At 32.8% G+C, this 20,977-nt stretch overlaps 1 long non-coding RNA gene across 1 annotated transcript in view; it reads left to right on the top strand.

The window, feature by feature from the left end:
• LOC128248290 (uncharacterized) overlaps window positions 1-16,957 on the top strand; it is a 52,095-nt gene extending 35,138 nt beyond the window's left edge. Inside the window, exon 4 of the long non-coding RNA XR_008264526.2 lies at window positions 16,715-16,957. This is a non-coding gene — a long non-coding RNA (uncharacterized LOC128248290). The remainder of the gene's footprint in view (window positions 1-16,714) is intronic.
• The last annotated feature ends 4,020 nt before the right edge of the window (window positions 16,958-20,977 follow it).

Genomic DNA, 20,977 nt, shown 5'->3' with positions numbered 1-20,977 from the left:
TTAGTACTGATTGCGCTGTTATTACGGCGAATCTTCTGTAGTATTCTTATCTGATACCTTCTTTCATTTCTGTATGCGGTATTGAATCAGATCCGCTTCGATGTACTTGTATGGTGATTTTCCTCCTCTTTCTCTAATTCCAGCACTTGAATCTATTCTAATGCTCTCAATTATAGTTAATTCGTCTCTTCTTAAAATAACTTCGGTACATCCTTCTAACTCCATAGTTATTTTCATATATCCATCTAAACACATGTTTAATGCCTTTTACTTTCTACTGCTCTGCATATTCTAGCATTATTTGATCATCGTTAATTTCAGGCTTTAGGTGGAGACCTGTTTCTTTACAATAATCATTGATATCTACGATTATATAATTAGTAAAATATATTATATTTCTACCGATATTTCATACTTGTATAGAACTGAAATTGTTTTCAAAACAAAGCAATTATTACCAAGGCGTCGAAAACATTATGTTGACGATTATTTAGCGATAAAACTATTCTGTTTCAATATTTCGACTGCTCTTTGTACCATATCAGTTTTAGTCCCAAAGGAGCCTTGAGAAGTCATAAGTTTTCATCAAGTTAATTCATATTACTCTCAACACTTCATGATAAAGCAATAAATCAACAACACTACAATTCATTTGCTCTTAGGCCTGGTAAAGATACGTTGATATTCTTTAACGATGTAAAGGAGTAAAAATATGCCAATAGTAAATATGAAGGATGCTGCTCACGTCATTTAAAGGCGCTATGTAAAAAATTTCCTTCGTATATTCAGAATGATGCTTCAAACCGGAATTTCTCCTTCATATTTTTAGATTTTATCTTAATCTTATTGAATCATATAACACCAAATAACTTCTGGCGGCCATTTTCTCACATCAGGTTAAATACGCTATCCACATATAAGTTTGGATCTCAATCTATTATATCAGCCAAAGCTCTTGTCAAATTCACATCCTACCAAACCATCAATATGCATACGTCTTAATCCAAGTCCTCACGTATATTTTCGTAATCATTGTTAAGTGTCGGAAGAAGGTAGTGAGCTGGTAGAAACGTTAGCACGCCGGACAAAATGCTTAGCAGCATTTCGTGCGTCTTCACCTTCTGAGTTCAAAAACCACCGAGGTTGATTTTTCCTTTCATCTTTTCGAGGTCGATAAAATAAGTACTAGCAATGGACTAGGGTCGATGTAATCGACTAACCCCCTCCTCTGAAATTTCAAGCCTCGTGCCTATAGTAGAAATGATTATTAAGTGTAGGAGGGCAGCAAGCTAGCAGAATTGTTACTATGCCGGACATATCCTCAGCAGCGTTTTTCTGGTTTTACCTTCTGAGTTCAAATTTGAGGTCGATTTTGCCTTTTGTTCTTTCGGAGTCGATGGAATAACTATCGGTTGAGCAATGGGAGCAATGAAATCGATTAGCTTCCTGTCCCCATTACATTAGAAAGAATTATTAAGGGTGGCAGAATCGTCAGATTGTCGCACAAAGTATTCGTCCCGCGACTTTACTTTCAGTGTTCAAATCCCACCGAATTTAACAATGCCCTTCATCATTCTGGAGTCGATAAAGTAACGTACCAACCAAGGGCTTCTCTCGGTTTACATCAGTAGATTGTTCCCCTAAACTTTTGGTCTTGTGCCTATGTTAGGAAAGATTAGTATTAATGGTCTTCTTCTTAAAAGAATCAGTATTAGTATTAATCATCTTCTTCTCCCTAAAATCTTCCTCTCTTTCTCATACTACTACTACTACTACTACTACTACTACTACTACTACTACTACTACTACTGCTGCTGCTGCTGCTACTACTACTACTACTACTACTACTACTACTACTACTACTACTACCACTACTGTTACTACAAATACTACTAATACTATTACTACAGGTGTTGTCTCTACTGCTGCTCCTGCTTCTACTACTACCGCTACTACTACTACAAATACTACCACTAGTATTGCTACTACTACTACTACTACTTATATATATATATATATATATATATATATATATATATATATATATATATATAAATATTCAGCTAAAGTGAGCTGCAGTGCACTGCATAACATCCTATGCAGAACTTACTGCCAAGCCAATATGATCACATTTACTCTCATGTCAACCAGATTATTATTATTAATATCATTACTAGATTATTATTACGTTCTACACGTTAAGTCAATTTATTACTGTATTATTTATTTTTCCGTTCTGCATTCCGTATTAATTTTGTAATCCGAATGCTAGAAACGAGATATAATGAAAATAAATGTATAGATATGCAAATTATTAAAGCAGGCTCACTTCTTGTTTTTTTGCATATGTCCGTATGCTAACACACAATATCAATATCAACATCGATATATATATATATATATATATATATATATATATGCGCATACATACATACGCACGCCAACAATGTTATTGAAGCCGAAAAATCTGTAGCCAGTATAATATTGAATAGTACTGAGTGTGTGTGCGAGTGCACGCGCGCATGTGTACTTATATATATATATATATATATATATATATATATATATATACGACATGCATACAGGTCCATATTTCTATCAGTGTATGTCTGTATCCATATCTCTACATGTACACATACGATTTCCATGTGTGTGTGAGTGAGTGTGTGTGTGTACACCCAACATGTATGCGGGTTTGCAAATACATGCTCACATTCATTACGTATATAATTTAAATTTACAGATGAAAATATGCATACTCATATAAATTTCAATGCGTTTTTTCACCCCATCCTGTTTTCTGTTCTGATCTCACTCACTTCATCTTATAAATCCTTATGAATTTTATAATATAATCTTTGAATTTCTGAACAAAGACAACAAATAGTGACAAATAGCAGACATATAATTTTTATTCACAATATCATTAAAATTTCCACGTTTCCTTCATTAATTTCCACTGCGAATTTAATAAACTAACATGATTTGAATTTGCGTTATCTTCTTTAAATATTTTTCATTATAGTTTTTGTTTCATTTGTGTGTTAGTTTAATGTTTTTGCTCATCTCTTTGCTTGTTTGTTAATTTCAGTTATGTTACACTGTGAGGTTTGCTTATAGTTCATTATACATAATCATATTTAAAGTTTGCTAACGTTGTGCTGTCTTCTTGGTGCTCTACAGAATTTTTTTGTAGTTTGTTTAAATTCTGCATATTTTGCTTTCGTTTTTGTTTGTTGTTTTTGTTTTTTTTTGGTTATCTGCTTATAAATTTGTCATCCGTGCAAAAATATCAAATCAATAAATAAATAGATAAATAAAATAACAGCTGCCATCTTTAAGAGAGTCTAAAGAAGAATATTATGAGATTTTCTGTAAACATTTATATAAACGTTTTCACATTTTTAGCAAAACCTTACAGGAGACTTCAATAATTATAAATTTGATTACACACACACACACATACACATACACACATATACACATACACACACATACACATACATAAACATACACACACACACACACATACACATACATACACATACACACACATACACACACAAGCACACACATGCACGTATATATACGTACATGTAGATATGTATATATATACATATTGAAAATTTAAAAAAACTTAAGTCAAGTAAAAACAACAGTAATTAAAAAAAAAAAGGTAACGAAAGGAAAGCATAAGAATAAGAATTTCTAAATCATTATTTGTAAATTTGGAATCGCTGTTTAGAATTCCAAATAGTCGCTTTGATATTTATGTAACCCGTTATTCTTCATGTTGTATTTGCAGTTTATTGGAAGTAGTTTTACGTAGGAAATTTTGTATTTTTGTATTTTCTGTATTTTTTAAAATATTATTTCTGATAAAAGTTGTTTGAGACATAAAATGCTAATTAGAAATCGAACGTAAAATTTTATTCAAAATTGCTTGAAACGAATATAAATGTAACGAATATGGAAGACTTGGATTTCACACCAGGAGTTCGGATACATATATTAAACACTATTTATGCAGCTAATGTTATTGTTGCTATTAAGCCCCAGCATAGCTGATCGTTCTTCATTCGTTATGTGATCGAACGACTTCATCTTTAGGCACACAAACTTCTATACTAACAATAGAGTATTGTCCAACGAGATGACTTTTTTTCAAGTTAGTAGCTTGGTAGCCCTATCGTCGTCGTCGTTATCTCTTGAAGAAAGAAAAATACGTTAGCCCTTAGTTTTCTCTACTCAAAAACAACGATAACACATTTAAGCTCGGCAGTGTCTTTTTTTCTTATGTATCATTGTCGTTACTCCACTATGGTAGTTACTTAGGACGCGTTTTGACCTCAGAAAGCGCAATATCGATATAGACACGAAATATGAATTATGTGCAATATGAATTATATGAATTATTCATACCAAATAAGAATTATGTGCACCGTATCTAACTTCCTCAGATTTCTGACAGTCAACTCACTCGAACGTGAAAGTATAAAAAGTAAAACAATTTGATCAAGACAGTATTTGATCTCATATGATAACAAATATTGGAACAAAAACTATAATTCATATGGTATATATATATATATATATATATATATATATCAGTGCGAGAGGCAATGGGAGCTATTTGTAATCCTAGTAAATATAGATTCACTATTTCTTATATGTTAGAGGCGTCGAATCTCTTCTGAACATCTGGCTGGCTACGTGTACACTTTATAGATAATGTGCGACGACGCTGAAATACATGTAACACATTTGCTTTCCGTTGTGGAAATTCGCCATAATTTTGACCAAGGGTTATATCCGTCAATACACTTCGAGAAACTTACAAAAAAATATTTTATATTTAAATGTAGGAAAAAAAATTTGCTTCCAATATATATCAAATCTAAAAACCATAAATTATTCGAAATTATTAAAAATTTCTTAACATGCACACATATTGACATACCTTTATTCTTACATACAACTACGTTTTGCAATGTAGATATATTATAAGACCATCACATATAATGACATGAACATATATTTCTTTATAATTCTTCCAATATATTTATGTATTGCCATTAAGTTTACTAGGCTGTTGTCTGCTCTAGACATTTCTCTTTAAATTATACTGCCCACACATCTCTCGTTCATTCTCTCACTTTCTCTCAAATCACTAAATATATATGTATATATATATATATATATATATATATATATATATATATATATATATATATATATATATATACGTCACTGTTTCTGTGAAAGTTCCTAGTTGTAGTCACGATTTTGTCTGTGTTAACTACAAGCCAAAGATGAAGTCTTGAAACCGGCTCCCTCCTCAGTGGAAGATGTATAATAATTAAAAAATAGAACGGACACACACACACGCGTGCATATATACATGCATACATACATACATACATACATACATACGTAGAAAACTTTCAATTTTAAGTGAATAAACATATAAAGAATGCGAAAGAATCTCAAACTTATGACGTAGTATAAAAACATTTTCTTAATACGAAGTTGTTAAATGTAATATATACAAGCGCTAATTCCCATCATTAATTCTGCGAAACAAATCCGTGTTTCCGTAAATAGACACCTAAACATATCTAATAAAATATTTTCCTATGTTTTTTTTTTTTGTTTTAATCAGCCAAATATTTTTCTTTACATGACATCGATTTCGTATAATATAATGCGTTTCTTCTATAGAGAATGTGCTTCTACTTACATAGCGATTAATTATAAATTCGTAAGCTCTTAATCATGAAGTTACTGCTGTAGGAGATGCAGTGCGTATCATTTCTATGTGTTCCGTTTTGTATGAACTGCATCTTATTCAAATATGTTTTTACATGTCTCATGATGCGCTGTTGAAATACTGGATCTTATATCAGCCTCTGTATCTCACCGTATTTAAAATATATTCAGAGGTTGTTTATTTTACATACGATCGAGATTCTTTCCTCATGTTCTTCCCACTAATCCTGACACTTCGTCTTCGTGAAGCCAGTGGTGTTCTCATCACCTTTGTAGATGATGTTTCGGACTGCAGTTCACGTTTTATTTGTGACCATGGTGTTAGTGGTCCCGTTTCCCAGTTGGCCTTTGATATATTCTTGGAAATTCTCAGCTTGAACTTTAGGTTTCGAGGCCCGCTCCGCAGTTGTCTGCCTTTGTTGCTCTCCTGATGACAGTGACGTCTTTCTTGCCGCATTAACGAATGATGTAGTCAAAGACTTCGCAATGATCAGGACAAGGATGTATCCAGGATACACAGTCATTAAACAGACTGCAAGTCATTTCTTTATGACCCCTTCAGATAGAAGAATATTCTCATAGATATTGCAACCGAAGTAGCCAAATATCCAGATTAGATAAAAATATTTGTAACTCTTGTGCAAAGTATTAGACCGTTATATATTTTCCTTAATACCTACACAGGATTAAGATTTCTAATTGCTTTTGAAAGGTATCTGCTTATCTGATATATATTTTAATCCTTTGTCAATATCTTTCATTTGAAATTAAGTTTCCTGTTTGCAGAATGACTAGCTTAGTCTCGCTTGCCACTTTTAAATCATCAAAACTTTTGAAATATTGAATATATTGCAGTTTTTTTCTTCTGTGTTTCTCTTTTAAATAATTTGGTAATAAACTTTTATAAAGAAAGAAAAAAACACATTCTGCTTGATATTTTGTAATAACATTATATGGATCCATTTGATTGTATTAAATACCTAATCCTCCCTTGCTAATATATTGATTTCTACGCAGCAGCCAATAATTTACAATTACAAATAGTGATTACTTTAATCACAACTATATATATATATATATATATATATATATATATATATATATATATATATATATATGTATATATATATATATGCATATGTCTCTTTCTCACAAAACACACACATACATAAATGCGCGCATGTGTATATACGTATTATTTTCAATCGATCGTGAGAGAGTTAAAACTGTTCTACCTAATCCCTTTAGTTGCCTACATACCTGCCTACCTACCGACCTATCTATCTAACTCTCTATCTATCTAGGGATAGATAGACGGACAGACAGACGGACAGACGGACAGACAGACGGATAGATAGATAGACAGACAGACAGAAAAACAGATAGATAGATAGATAGATAGATAGATAGATAGATAGATAGATAGATAGGTATAGCTTGGCTCTCCGTCGGTGTCGCCAAGTAGGATTCCACTTGAGACGTGCTTTAGCACTCCACAGTTACGTAGTTCTCAGAGATAACTAGTGTGACACATCCATTGTAATAGAGCTGCCTCTTTGAAATACAGATACAATTTAAATTTGCCTGCTGAGTGGACAAGAGCATCGTGAATTAAAGTATCTTGCTCAAGGACGCAACGCCCTGCGGTATATCGAACTCACGATATCACGATCGTGAGCCCAATAGTCTGACCACCCTTACATGTGCTTTCATATATGTATAATGTATCTGTATATAAACATCCATTGCCAAGTAGACATACACACACAAACACATACACACACAAACACATACACACACAAACACATACGTATTTGTGCGTTTGTGTGCGTGTGCGTGTATCTTTCCATTTATTCCATTGCAATCAAATCACTATACCTGAATTTGTCTACATCTGAATTTGTACGCCAATACTTCTCAGTATATGTAACTCTGGTTTCTCCGTGTATCGATAAATGCATAAAAATAAAAATAAAAGTGTCTTGCATTAATGAAGCGCTTCTAGTTCATCGCTGCGACGAAGAAAGACGTAAACGTTACGCTGTGAGAGATAATGAAAACACCTGACCAAAGCTGGGTCTGGGTCCTTTTACCTGTATTATATTGTTTCCTTGCTGTTGTAAAATTGCTCTTACAGGCTCATGTACTTTCAATTGATGCAATTTACGAGAGAATGGAATCATAGTTAACGGTACACTAGCACATGTACTTTTTCATAGTTTGATTTTTATGAACATATTTACGGCTTGATGTAATTTATTATAGAAGTAAGGATAAGCCCTATTAAATGCTGTGTCCAGATTGTCTTAACCGGTTTATAAAATATTATGCAAAACCGCCCGTAAATGTACCAGGCTAAAGTATTACGTACAGGCACTTCGACCAAAAAGCACCTAAAGAAGTGCCAAACCTCGAAATGTAAGAGGGGCGAGAAAGAAAATCAAGTGCGGCAATCTTAGAATCATGAAGGCCCTTCTTATCAACAGATTGTAACCAGCCATAGACTACAGGAAGGAAGTACATGAAAAAGACTGGTCATTATAGCAACACTAGTTTGCGCATGTCAGCTTCCTCCATCATGCTTTATTCTCCTTGCGCCATCTTCTTCCCCTTCCCCACATATCTCAGCAACAACCTTTTCCATCCGTCACTTTCGAAATGTTCTGAAGAAGTTGTCATAGCCTCAAAATGTAGAAATATAAGGTAAAGCTACAGCTATGTTTTCTTTTCCTTTTTTTTTTTTAGTTTACTTAATATCTTCCAGTGGGTATGGCTATGTGGTAAGAAACTTGCTTCCCAACTGCATGGTTCTGGGTTCCATCCAACTGCGTAGCACATTCAACAAGTGTTTTCTACTATAGCCTCGGAACGACAAAAGCTTTGGGAGTAGATTTGCTAGACGGAACCTGTTTGTTTGTAGGTGCGTTTGGTTGTTTGCGTGTGTGTGTGTGTGTGTGTGTGTGTGTGTGTGCGCGCGCAAGTGCGTGCGTGTGTGTTTGTCTTAGTGTGTGTCTTAAATCTAAATATGTAACTGTACTGAATCTTAATTATATTTTACATATAGATATGTGTGTGTGTGTGTCTTTCTGTTTGTATATGCATATATACATACATATAATCACGCGATTATGTATTTCTATATACACGTCTACTCACAGACACCAATGCAGGCACGCATATTCTTTTGAGAAAAGGAAGCAGTTTTTTTCAAGCAAATGTAACAATATGCTGTGAACATTTCAGGGCGAAATGAAAATTGCCAACAACCGAAGTTTTATTTAAGAATGGAACACTACTGTATACACAGCAAGTTGGAACGAAATGCTGGTTTAGCTGTTGTATTGATATTTGTTTACACAATATAATTACTATGAATACCAACATTTCCATAGAAATCCTCGTTGATTCAAAATCGAAACTGATGCTTAGATTCCGTAATCCCTTACAATAAATGATATAAGAACGGGAAACATTTTGCCATCCATCCCTTTTATATTCTTGAATAATCTATGTCGTTATAATATGGACAGTCAGTATTCTGAGTAGCTATAACAACAGTATTAAAAAAATCAATCCTATATCTTTATAAAACAAATCCAACAGCCTTTGAAAGACAAAGCTATTGTCTTTACAATCAAAGAAAGTTTTTCGATTCGGCTATGATCAGATATCGATCACATAATTATCTTTGTTTACCAGTTTTGATTAAAAACCTCAGGCGGAGATGATGTGAGAAAGCAAGGTCAATGTTGTTATATAAAAGAAACACAGGAATCCAGAGATGAGTAATGTTTCGAATGTAAGAAAAAAAAAAGCCCAGATTAACGTAACACGCATTTACGTCACTTAGGCAGTTTCTTTTTCGGAACTGGATCAATGAGAAATTCATGAAATAAATGTATACAAGTTATCCTCGATATTATTTGGCAGGTGCATAAGAGAAGAAGAAAAATAAAACCTTCTTGCGCATTCCATCAGTACGCTGAACACAATCAAAAGATGGTTCCTGAATGCATCCATTGGAATGAATATCTCTTGAAATACCCATTTCAATTATAGTCAGGCTAGGCATTCCACCACCAGTTCAAGCCACTCATAGCAACTAAGCAACAATATACATAGACATTATAGCGGTGAAAACGGTGAGAAACAGTTCTTGTGTGTTGGGCTGTTGGTATTCTTCTGGTTTTGTTGACCTATTGATGTTTCGGGAATCTTTGATAATGTAGTTTTGTTGCTTTTATTATCGATATGGTTGTAGGTTTAGCAATTGTTGTCGTTATGTTGGTGGCATTAGGGATGGTGGTGGTGGGGTGACGGTGGTTGTGGGGGGGTGCCACTGGTGCCGGTGGTGCCGGTGGTGGTGGTGCCGTTGTTGGTGGTAGTGGTGCGGGTGTTGGGGCTCATGATGATGGGAGGGGGTATCGGTCTTCTTGGTAAGGATGATGGTGTTCTTGGTAGTTGCAATACGTATGTGTGTTGGTTGGGAAGGCCCCCTGCTGAATCGTGGAATATTCTAACTTCAAATAAATTTTCGCGTCTTCATTTTCGATTTTTTAACTCGTGAAAGATAACTGGTGATAGAATTTTTGCTCAGATCTTCACGGACAACGAGAAATGAGCTTAGTTGTGATCATCTGTCTATATTTTATTTGTTGATGGCAAAACATTGCTGTAATATTTCGTTTGGTCGGGGAAGTAGTCGCTGTTCTTTCGTTGGTGTTTTTTTATCAATGCTATTTTTGCTGTTGTTATGATTACTGTTTTCCTGCCGTTTTAGTTGGTGTAGTGCTCGTAGCAGTGTAAGTCCTCCTTATGTTTTCGACTGCAGTAGGGAAGGAAATTTACAGGGTTGGTAGTGAGATGTTTGTGCTACTTGAATCAAATTCTTTCTATTTTTACTCCATACACTGCTGCGTGTCGTTACACAACTAGGAAACACATTCAATTGAAGGAAATTTGCATTATATATACATATGCATCAATGTGTATATAATGCAAACTATATCAGGAGAATGTATGTATGTGTGTATGTATGTCATTATTCAGTTTTTATATCAAGATTTTTTGCCAATAGAGAAAGAGTCGGTTTCTAGCCTAGACCCAAGACTCCTTTATTGGAATTTCAGCATCAACAACAGGGTATTGTTGTATGTATGTATGTTTATGTACAGATTTGTATGCTTTATTTCATGTGTTTACTCATGTATATACTTGCATATCTAGATATGCTCATGAATACTTAAACGATAAACTTTTGTAAAGTTTTACAAATTTATTACAGTTCCTATCTGTAGTCTAATTTTAATCTGTAGTCTTCGAATCAGCTTTCTTCTTTTTGGTTTTGAGATACCTAGTTTCTGAAGATTGACATTTAGGTAGTGTGTTACCTATCCCAGTACCCCAAAATACCTCCAATACCTCACGTGTGCATGTATGTATGTATGCATGTATGTATGTATGTACGTATGTAAAGAATAAAAAGTTTTGAATGGTACAGCAATGCACTATAATACAAAAAAATGGACTATATACCTGTTGTAATTTAGTTATCCATAATCCAATGATATTTCGGAATACAATTACTTATTCAGATATACTTAGATATTGTTATTGTTATTTCTTTTTATCACAGGTTTTGTTGAAGATCATGGAGTCTTGCATGCCTAGCGGGCTTGCTACATGTAGCCTATGGTACCATGCTATCCGTTCTTTTCAGCTGTCTAATACTTTCCTGATCATTCTGGCCATTCCGAGACAAAATTTTTGTCACAGTTCTATAAGACACTTTATTCCAACTTCATTTATATTCCTATTCACGCCTTCTGGTACTGTCCCCAAGGACCCGACAATAATTGGCACTATCTTCAACCTCTTCATTTTCCATAGCTGAGCTCTTTCGTACTTGAAAGGGTTGTATTCATTTTTTTCGCCTTTCTTCTTGAATATTCGTGGGCCAAAGGCGCGTGCAGCATCAACTATATAGCACATGTGGTTCATCTTTTCGACCACCGCTAAGTCTAGTCTGTTATTTTCTAGCACCCGATCCGTTTAGATTGGAAAATCCCAGAGGATTTTCTTAGTCTCCGACTTGCCACTCTCTGCGGTTTATCATTATTATTATTATTGTTTTATTTCTTAGAATGTTCGGTGTTGCTTGTTCTGGTAGATTATGTGAGCGCGGACAGCAGCCTGCTCTCAGAGGTCTCACGGGGATTCTTTTAGCACATTATAAGTTTTGATACTTGGTTGATGTTGTTGATAATACTATCTGTTATCTGAAAGCGGCGAGCTTGGCAGACACGTTAGGACGCCGAGCAAAAAAGCTTGGCGGTATTTTGCCCGTCTTTACGTTCTGGGTTCTTGTGCTGCCGAGATCGACTTTGCCTTTCATCCATTTCATGGTCGATAAAATAAATACCATTTGAACACTGGGGGTCGATGTAATCGACTTATTCCCTTCCCCGAAATTGTTGGTCTTTTGCCAAAATTTGAAATCATTATTATCTATTATCTTGTATTTATTGAACATATTTTAACATTTACAGCAGTAAAATGTTTTTCACATATTCAATATATAAATCGCTAAATTGTCGTTCTTTTGTCTCACAAGAGATTTGTAGTGTTTATTATACACAATTCTAATATCAGTTATGGTTTTGAAATCACAGTTTTCTGCACTTGTAATGAGATGCTCATAACTAAATTCAGACAGCTATTTGCTAGAAGATTCGGCGAATATACAATATACTTAAATGTTGTAAACGAAGACGGTATACCTGATGAATAATGACAGTTCCAAATCTCACGAGGTTTCGGCTAATTAACTATTCGGAGAAAAACAAGAAACAATGTGCAGGAATATCGTTTAGAAATTATCGTTAAAACTTCTCCATTTATACACAAAAATATATGAAAGGTTACCCTTCCCTCAGCCTTTTTAATTTCACTCTGTATATTACGCTTTCCACATTTTTTTCCCCTGTAGATCACATTCATAAATGTGTTTTACATAAATTAGATGTTTAAACTTGTTGTGTAGTTTTATATTCAGAACAAGTAAAATCGGAGAAAATGAAAGAAAGGGAAAGTAAAATACATATCTATAATGCGCTGCATACGATGAATACTAAACGATATTTTCAATTTCAAGTATAATGATACTACTTATAGTACAATATGTCCCATATATGTAATGCAAAATTTCTATTTCTCGTACTAAATGTATGTCAGTGTGTGTGCGTCTGCGTGCGCGCACTCTCAGTGATTATCTGAAAAAATATCGAATCTTGTGAAAGTAAGTTCAGAATAAACAATTACGTGAATTACCAAATGATAATATATATGTATGTGTATATATATATATATATATATATATATATATATATATATATATATATATATAGATAGATAGATAGATAGATAGATAGATAGATAGATAGATAGATAGATAGATAGATAGATGCATACATCTATATACATATATATGTATGTATATATATACATACACACACACACACACACACACACACATATATATATATATATATATATATATATATATATATATATATATATATATATATATATATATATATGAACATGTATATAAACATATGTACACATATATATATATATATATATATATATATATATATATATATATATATATATATATATATATATACATATATATATATACAGGTGATCTAAACGATTAGGTACGCTAGGTAAGTGCTGCAACCGATTACTGGGGCTCCAAGGTTATAGCCGAGGCGGTAGTTATGTAGCCATTGCAGATCTCCGATGCAGTGGATATATAATTGTTAAACATAACAGCAACCATGAAGACAAGGTACACATATCAATTTGTATATAATATTATTTTAAGAAGATCATGGATCTAAACAGGATTGCCCCTAAGGACTCATGATCTGGTTTATATAACTTCGTAAAGTTCAACTATTGACTTTTATGCTTTTCTTTTTTTCTCTTTCTTTCCATCTCCTTATTCTTTTACTCCTTTCCTCTATGTGGTTATCTTATTAATATATGCCATTAACATTTTTCCTTTTTTCCCAATTTGTCTTTGATGACCGATATATTCCATACTCGGAGATATCCCAGAAGCAGTTGGATGATTTTGAATTTCTTCATATAATAATATATATTACACCTAGCTCTAAAATGAACGGAAATGTACTGCACTATAGACATAAAGCCTGAAATTTGGTTGAGAGGGAATAATTTGGCTACATATACCCCAGTAATATTTTGGTATTTACTTTGTCGACCCCGAAAGGATGAAAGGCAAAGTCCACCTGAGAGAGTACTGGAGTTGATATTAGATATCGACTCCAGTACACTCGGACACTAATCAAGATGGGGAGGATTTTTAGAAACAGTGGACGTTGTGTAGCTTTGAACTCTATACGTATAAACTCCTATGTAAATACCGAAATTCTACGAAGCCACCTCTCTGTTTCGGCTACAACATATAGGCAATATTATAAGAACATATTCTCTTTGTTATATGTTACATTGAAGATGTTGGTAGTGTTAATGTAGCATCTCAATCTCTTTAAGAATGTGTAGTAAATTGACATTACTAAATATGAGAATCTAAATTGTTTTTATTAGTTGCTTTGCCCGCAGCAAGTCTAGTAACTATGCCGTACAGTAACTATGATCACCATTCGTTTGTTTTAAGATTGCACCTTAACTCTTATAGCTAATATACGAATAAACATAAGAAATATGTTGCGGCTCGTTTTCGATAATCAAACACGTAGTACTTTAAGAAAGGTGATCTCATACCAAGTAAAATCGGATAACTGATACGTCATTGATAAATTTATAACTTTTAAACAAATGGACATTCGTTATGGAGGATGAAATGATGAATACAATTACTTCCTTTTAATCTTTTACTTGTTTCAATCATTGGAATGCGGCCAAGCTGTGTCATCTTATAGATTTTCGTTTTTTTGAGTCTTTACTTCAACGTAAACAAAGCAAGATTATTTCTCAAGTGGAGGGAGTCAAAAGAAGACAATTACACATACACATGTATGTGTATATATAAATACAAATAAATGTATGTCCTTATATGTAAATACGCCCAGCGTTCAGATAGCTCCGTTTACCAAATTCACTTGCAAAATCATGATATAGAAGAGCATACTTCCACCAAGGTGTACGCAGCGACGCTGAATTCAATACTACGTAAATACGAAGCAACGTTCCTAACCATAAAAATTATATCCGAATGTTAATATCTTAATATTACCTGCAAACATAAAATTTAATGTTCGTGCATTTTAATTACAGCGTGCGTATATAATTCATTTGGCAAGCAGATGATTCTATATTCAATTCAATTACAGAATATGAATGCATATATGACATTCCAGTGCGTTGTAGTTCTCGGTGAAATAGCTATTATTTAGTTGTCATAAATCAGACATTGTCAGCATGAGAAAAGATAGAATAGCTGATGAATAGAAGAGCAGCAGTACCGCAACTTGTGTCGTAGAAATGAATAGACAGTTTGTCACCACACACTGGTAATCAGGTACTACAAGCTGAGTTCACTGTTTTGGAAGCTTTAAGGTTAAGTTTTCGTTCAGAAAATAAATTCTTTCTTTTCTTACACGTTGGTGGGTTTGAGTAGTGTGTCGTTGAATTTCTCCCAAAAGTCTGAATAAAATATAAGGACCGGGGCAGTTATAGCACGTATATTTTGAAAGTGTCATATATACATACCTACATATAAACATATATATATATATATATATATATATATATATATATATATATATATATATATATATATATATATATATATATATATATATATATATATATATATATATATATATATAGAGAGAGAGAGAGAGAGAGAGAGATATATATATATATATATATAGATATATATATATATATATATATATATATATATATATATATATATATATATATATATATATATATATATATATATATATATATATATATATATATATATATATATATATATATATATATATATATATATATATATATATATATATATATATATATATATATATATATATATATATATATATATATAGGCGTGGCTATGTGGTAAGAAGCTTGCTTGCCAACCACATAACTACATGGTTCCGGGTTCAGTCCTACTGTGTGGCGCCTTGGGCAAGTATCTTCTACTATAGCCTTGGGCCGACCAGAGCCGACTGAGTAGATTTAGTAGACGGAAACTGAAAGAAGCCCATCGTATATATATATATATATATATATATATATATATATATGGCGGGGGCTGGCTTTTTTGTCCTCCCCACCACTTGACAAAGATGTTGGTATGTTTACGTCCATGTAAATTAGCGGTGAGGCAAAAGATACCGATAGAATAAGTACTAGGCTTACAAAGAATTAGTCGTGGGATCAATTTGTTCGACTAAAGGCGGTGCTCCACCATGGTTGCAGTCAAATGACAGAAACAAGTAAAAGAATAAAAGTATGCATGTATATGTAGGCCTGATGTAGGAGGGTAGATTAATGTATATTTTCTTCACTAGCATGTTTCCTATTTTACTATTCGCAATTTTGCATATGCTCAGTTTATATCTTGAATTTAAGACCATCTGTATTTTCAAACGATAGATAGATAAATAGATATATGGACAGACAGACAGACAAACAGACAGACAGACATATAGATAGATAGATAGATAGATAGATAGATAGATAGATAGATAGATAGATAGATAGATAGATAGATAGATAGATAGATAGATAGATAGAAAGGTAGATAGATAGATAGCGTATCGGCAATGGATTACCGAAGCCATTTGAGATGTTTTTTCTTTCAGAAAGTTAGAAACATTTTACTGCCATTCTTAATGTCAAAAATGCAATGAATTTCTTATTCTCCTTTCAGAAGTCTGAACCGAAAGATTCTGTTATCAATTCTGATATGAAAAAATGTGTGGAATGAACTACATGCAATTGAAGATACACATAATCAACAAAATATTTTACATTTCGTTGACTTCACATCACGTGGATATCTTAAACTTCAATAACGAGTCAGTGAGGAAAGTATCCAATAACATCACCAACCAGTACCAGAATTCACCTTAGTCTATGTCTTAAATACATAAATAAATTAATATATATCGGCGACTATTTTTTTTATTTATATTCCTTACTTTCGTGCAATGTTTTCATTTAAATTATTGTGGTTAGATGAAAACATTTCTTTTCTTTTTTCTTTCTTTTTTGTTCTTCTAGGAAAAAGAAACGTAATTTGTTTTCAAACGAAAATACTAATTGGAATTTGTATTCAATAAAACTTTATTCATCAGACTAGAAACAATATTTTTTGCCTGTTTTCAAATTAGAAATTTTAAACATTAAACTAAAACAAACCAGAGTTGCTTGGCTTTAGACATAGTAACTGACTCTTATTAATTTTATTTTTGATTCGGGTTATCCATTTCTTAATGGTTACGCAAGTTTCGGTGGAAAAAATATAATAAAATGATCACGAAAGGCGAAAATAAACAAGAATCAAACAAGGAAAAGAAACATAATAGACCAAAAAATAAATAGCCTCAAAACGTGAGATAATCTTTTGTTCTTGATAACTTCTTTTAGTAATGAGCGTGCTGTTTTATTTTCTATATTCCCCTTACTTAATCTGGTTTCGACGAATAAGTTTGGAAAAAAAATGTTTAAAAATTTGAAGACGTCATGCTATATTTTTCTTTTTACAAAGAAATGTTCATATGACGTTAGAGGATTACAAGCTGGATAGGCTAAAGTAATTTATAAAATTGATCAAGTAAGAACATCTTTTTGTATATAAAAAGGAAACATAATGTGGAAATTCATGTGTGTTGAAAAAAATAAACACAAGAGTTGAGAGAAAATGTGGGTGTATTTCGTGAATCGTGCCAGATAGTGTCTGGGTTGCCAACTGGTGCATAGGACCAAATAACACTGTAGAAAGAGATGAGTTAAGGGGTTTGTTGATTGCTAACCATGTGCCAAGGTGTCCCGATCTTTAATATTCAACTGATTAGCATGTTTCGAGACTACGAGGAGATGCTGTAGGTTTCGAAGCAGTTGTCCATAGTTATCTTCCTTATCTTTGAGTTTTCAGAGATATTCATAAGTATGTATGTATGTATGTATGCATTGTATATTATATTTCTATACATCCTCTGTATAACGAGATACCAACTATTATTTCTTCAGCCGTATACGCTTTTCCGTTATGTAGAAATAAACATGTTGTACATTTTTAAACTTACAGCTTTCTCAAAATAGTCGTGTCACAGTAGAATAATATAGATACTCTATGTCTTCAGTTACTTTCTACAGAGAAGATAGTTTACTTCTTGAAGTAAAGCCAAAATTTTACTGATAACAACTGTCAAAGTAAAACATGTGATTAGTGTGAAAAGGAAATATAGCTTTCAAAGATATTCTCTCCTAAGACTTCGCTGTTAGTACTATCTGTATGGACTTTGCACAATATCAACCATCAAACACTTCAGAAAATCACAATTATATTTGTGCATGTACATAATTATGTTTATTTATATATACATACATATATATATATATATATATATATATATATAAATTTAAGGAATGGAGAAAACGCATGTTATAACTGCATACTTTATTCCGATATGCGTTTCGAAGAATTACAATTTATGCGATCCATAGGAATCGGCGATGTTAGAAATGTAAACTTCTCCTCAGGGAAATGCATGGGAATCATCTTATACACATATATATACATATATATATGTACATACGTATGTATGTGTTTGTGTGTGTACAGAGTGCTCGAGCTAAGTTTATCGAGTTTCTTTGTTTCTTTTTTCAGGAACTGCAAGCATGTTGTATAGGTGAACAATCAGCGGCGTTGGAGAGCATAATGATTAATCTTGCAGTTGACAAAAAGTTAGTATACATGGTGAAATGGAGGACACCTGAATATTAGAAAAGTCTTACATGTGTAATGATGATTCGTACGGGGTATCAAAATTCCGACAACACGAATGCTGCTCAATGGTCTGTGAATACTGTATAGGCTTAAAGATGCAACGGAAACTACGAAGTCGTGACCAGCAGAAAAGGACACAGCAGGGGTTCTAACTTGTGTAAAAAGTTTAGAACTACAATACTCTCCTATATAATGGTGTGTTTATGCCCGCGTATCATAGTGGTTCAGCAAAAAAGAGTGATAAAATAAGTACTGGTGTTGATGTGTTCCACTAAAACCCAGCGGGTTTATGTCCCAGCATCGCTGGAATCTAATGACTGAAGCAAGAAGAAACCCAAGGAAAATGAATACAGCTGAAATAAATCTTCATTTAATATATAATCTGTAAGTTCATAATCTATCTCAAAATATCATCGACACCTGAATTGTATTCTAGAATTTTCCATACGGTACAATAATAAGTAAAGCTCGTAGCGTAGTGTATTAAAAATACTGCCAAAAACTTATTCTAAAGCAGTAAAACCAAGTATAAAATTCTCTGTTGCTTACAAAACAATACCTCACACCTCTACTTCAACAACCATATTCAATTGTTTTAATTTCTCTTATTTACTGTTTTTGATTGACTGACACAAAATTAATTTTAATGGAAGGCGAGACTGTATTTATTTGACTGCAAGATCTCTCTGTGGAAGGAACAGAGTGTATATAAACTGTAATTTACGATTCACTAATACACACATAAATATACATATATATATATATATATATATATATATATATATATATATATATATATATATATATATATATATATACATATATATATATATATATATATATATATATATATATACATACATATAAATGTAAACATATATATGCATGTGGGGGAATAAGTATGCGTATATATATCTATGTGTGCATAAATATGTACGTATATGTATACATATGTATTTATATGGATATATGTATATATATGTGTATGAGTGCGTGTCTGTGTTCGTGTGCACATACACATATATATGTATATATATATATATATATATATATATATATATACATATATATATATATATATATATATGTATATATATATATATATATATATATATATATATACGCATATATACACGTAAATTCATGCATGCATATATGAATATGCATGCATGTTTGTCTGTGTGTGTCTGTGTGTATATATGTGTCTGTGTGTCTGTGTGTCTGTGTGTCTGCGTGCCTGCGCATCTTGCATGAGTGCGTAGTTATATGAACCATATGCGTACCTTTTCACTCTAACCTATAAAAATAAATAGATTTACTGCCATTAGAAACCCTTTAAATGCAGACTTTGCAGGCAAACCTGGCAGATATAACAAATTAATTAAATCACCATACAATTAATTGGAGAACAATTCTCGTAGAATTATTAACAACCTCTTCCTAGACACTCTAATTGAATTATTTAATAAACTATTCAGCAATGCTACTTGACATGCACTGTAGAATAGCAACTTCTTATCATTGTTACTGACGAATTGCAGTGCTATAGTATCTGTCTTCGTTTCTCTCCGTCTGAGCATGTGTACGTACGTTTTCATGTCTTCATGAATGTATCGTTCACCCTGTATGTGTGTATGTGTCTTTGTTTATGCATGTGTTGAATATTTTGTGTATATTTATGCGCATTTGTATATTTTTAAATATTTTTTAATCGTTTAATTTTTACGATACAAAAGCATTTTATTTATTTTTGTGTTTTTAAAGTAATTTATTTATATTTTCATACGGATTTTACTTTCGAGCAAAAGGAGAAATGAAACACACTCGACTGAAGGTCTGCCATAATTAAGTTTTGAGTTCAAATATCCGAGAGGCACGTGATTTCTCCTACTCCTCCGTCAGTTACGACGACGAGTATTCCAGTCGATTCCGATCAATGAAACGCTCTTCTCGTGAAATTAATGTGCAAATGGCTGAGAACTCAACAAATACACGTACCCCTCCCGTACGACACAAGGGAATTCGGTGTGACACAGATTGTTACAAGGCTGGACATTTCTTATACAGGAACTGGTAATTTTTGCCAGCTAAACGAATTTGGAGAAGCGTGAAATAATGTGTCTTGCTGAAGGGCACATGGCGCCGCTGAAAATTGAACTCACAACGTTACGATTGTGAGCT

The sequence above is a fragment of the Octopus bimaculoides genome, chromosome 7 (assembly GCF_046866305.1).
Source record: "Octopus bimaculoides isolate indiv1 chromosome 7, ASM4686630v1, whole genome shotgun sequence".
NCBI lineage: Eukaryota > Metazoa > Mollusca > Cephalopoda > Octopoda > Octopodidae > Octopus > Octopus bimaculoides.
This window is presented reverse-complemented; position numbering and strand designations above follow the sequence as displayed.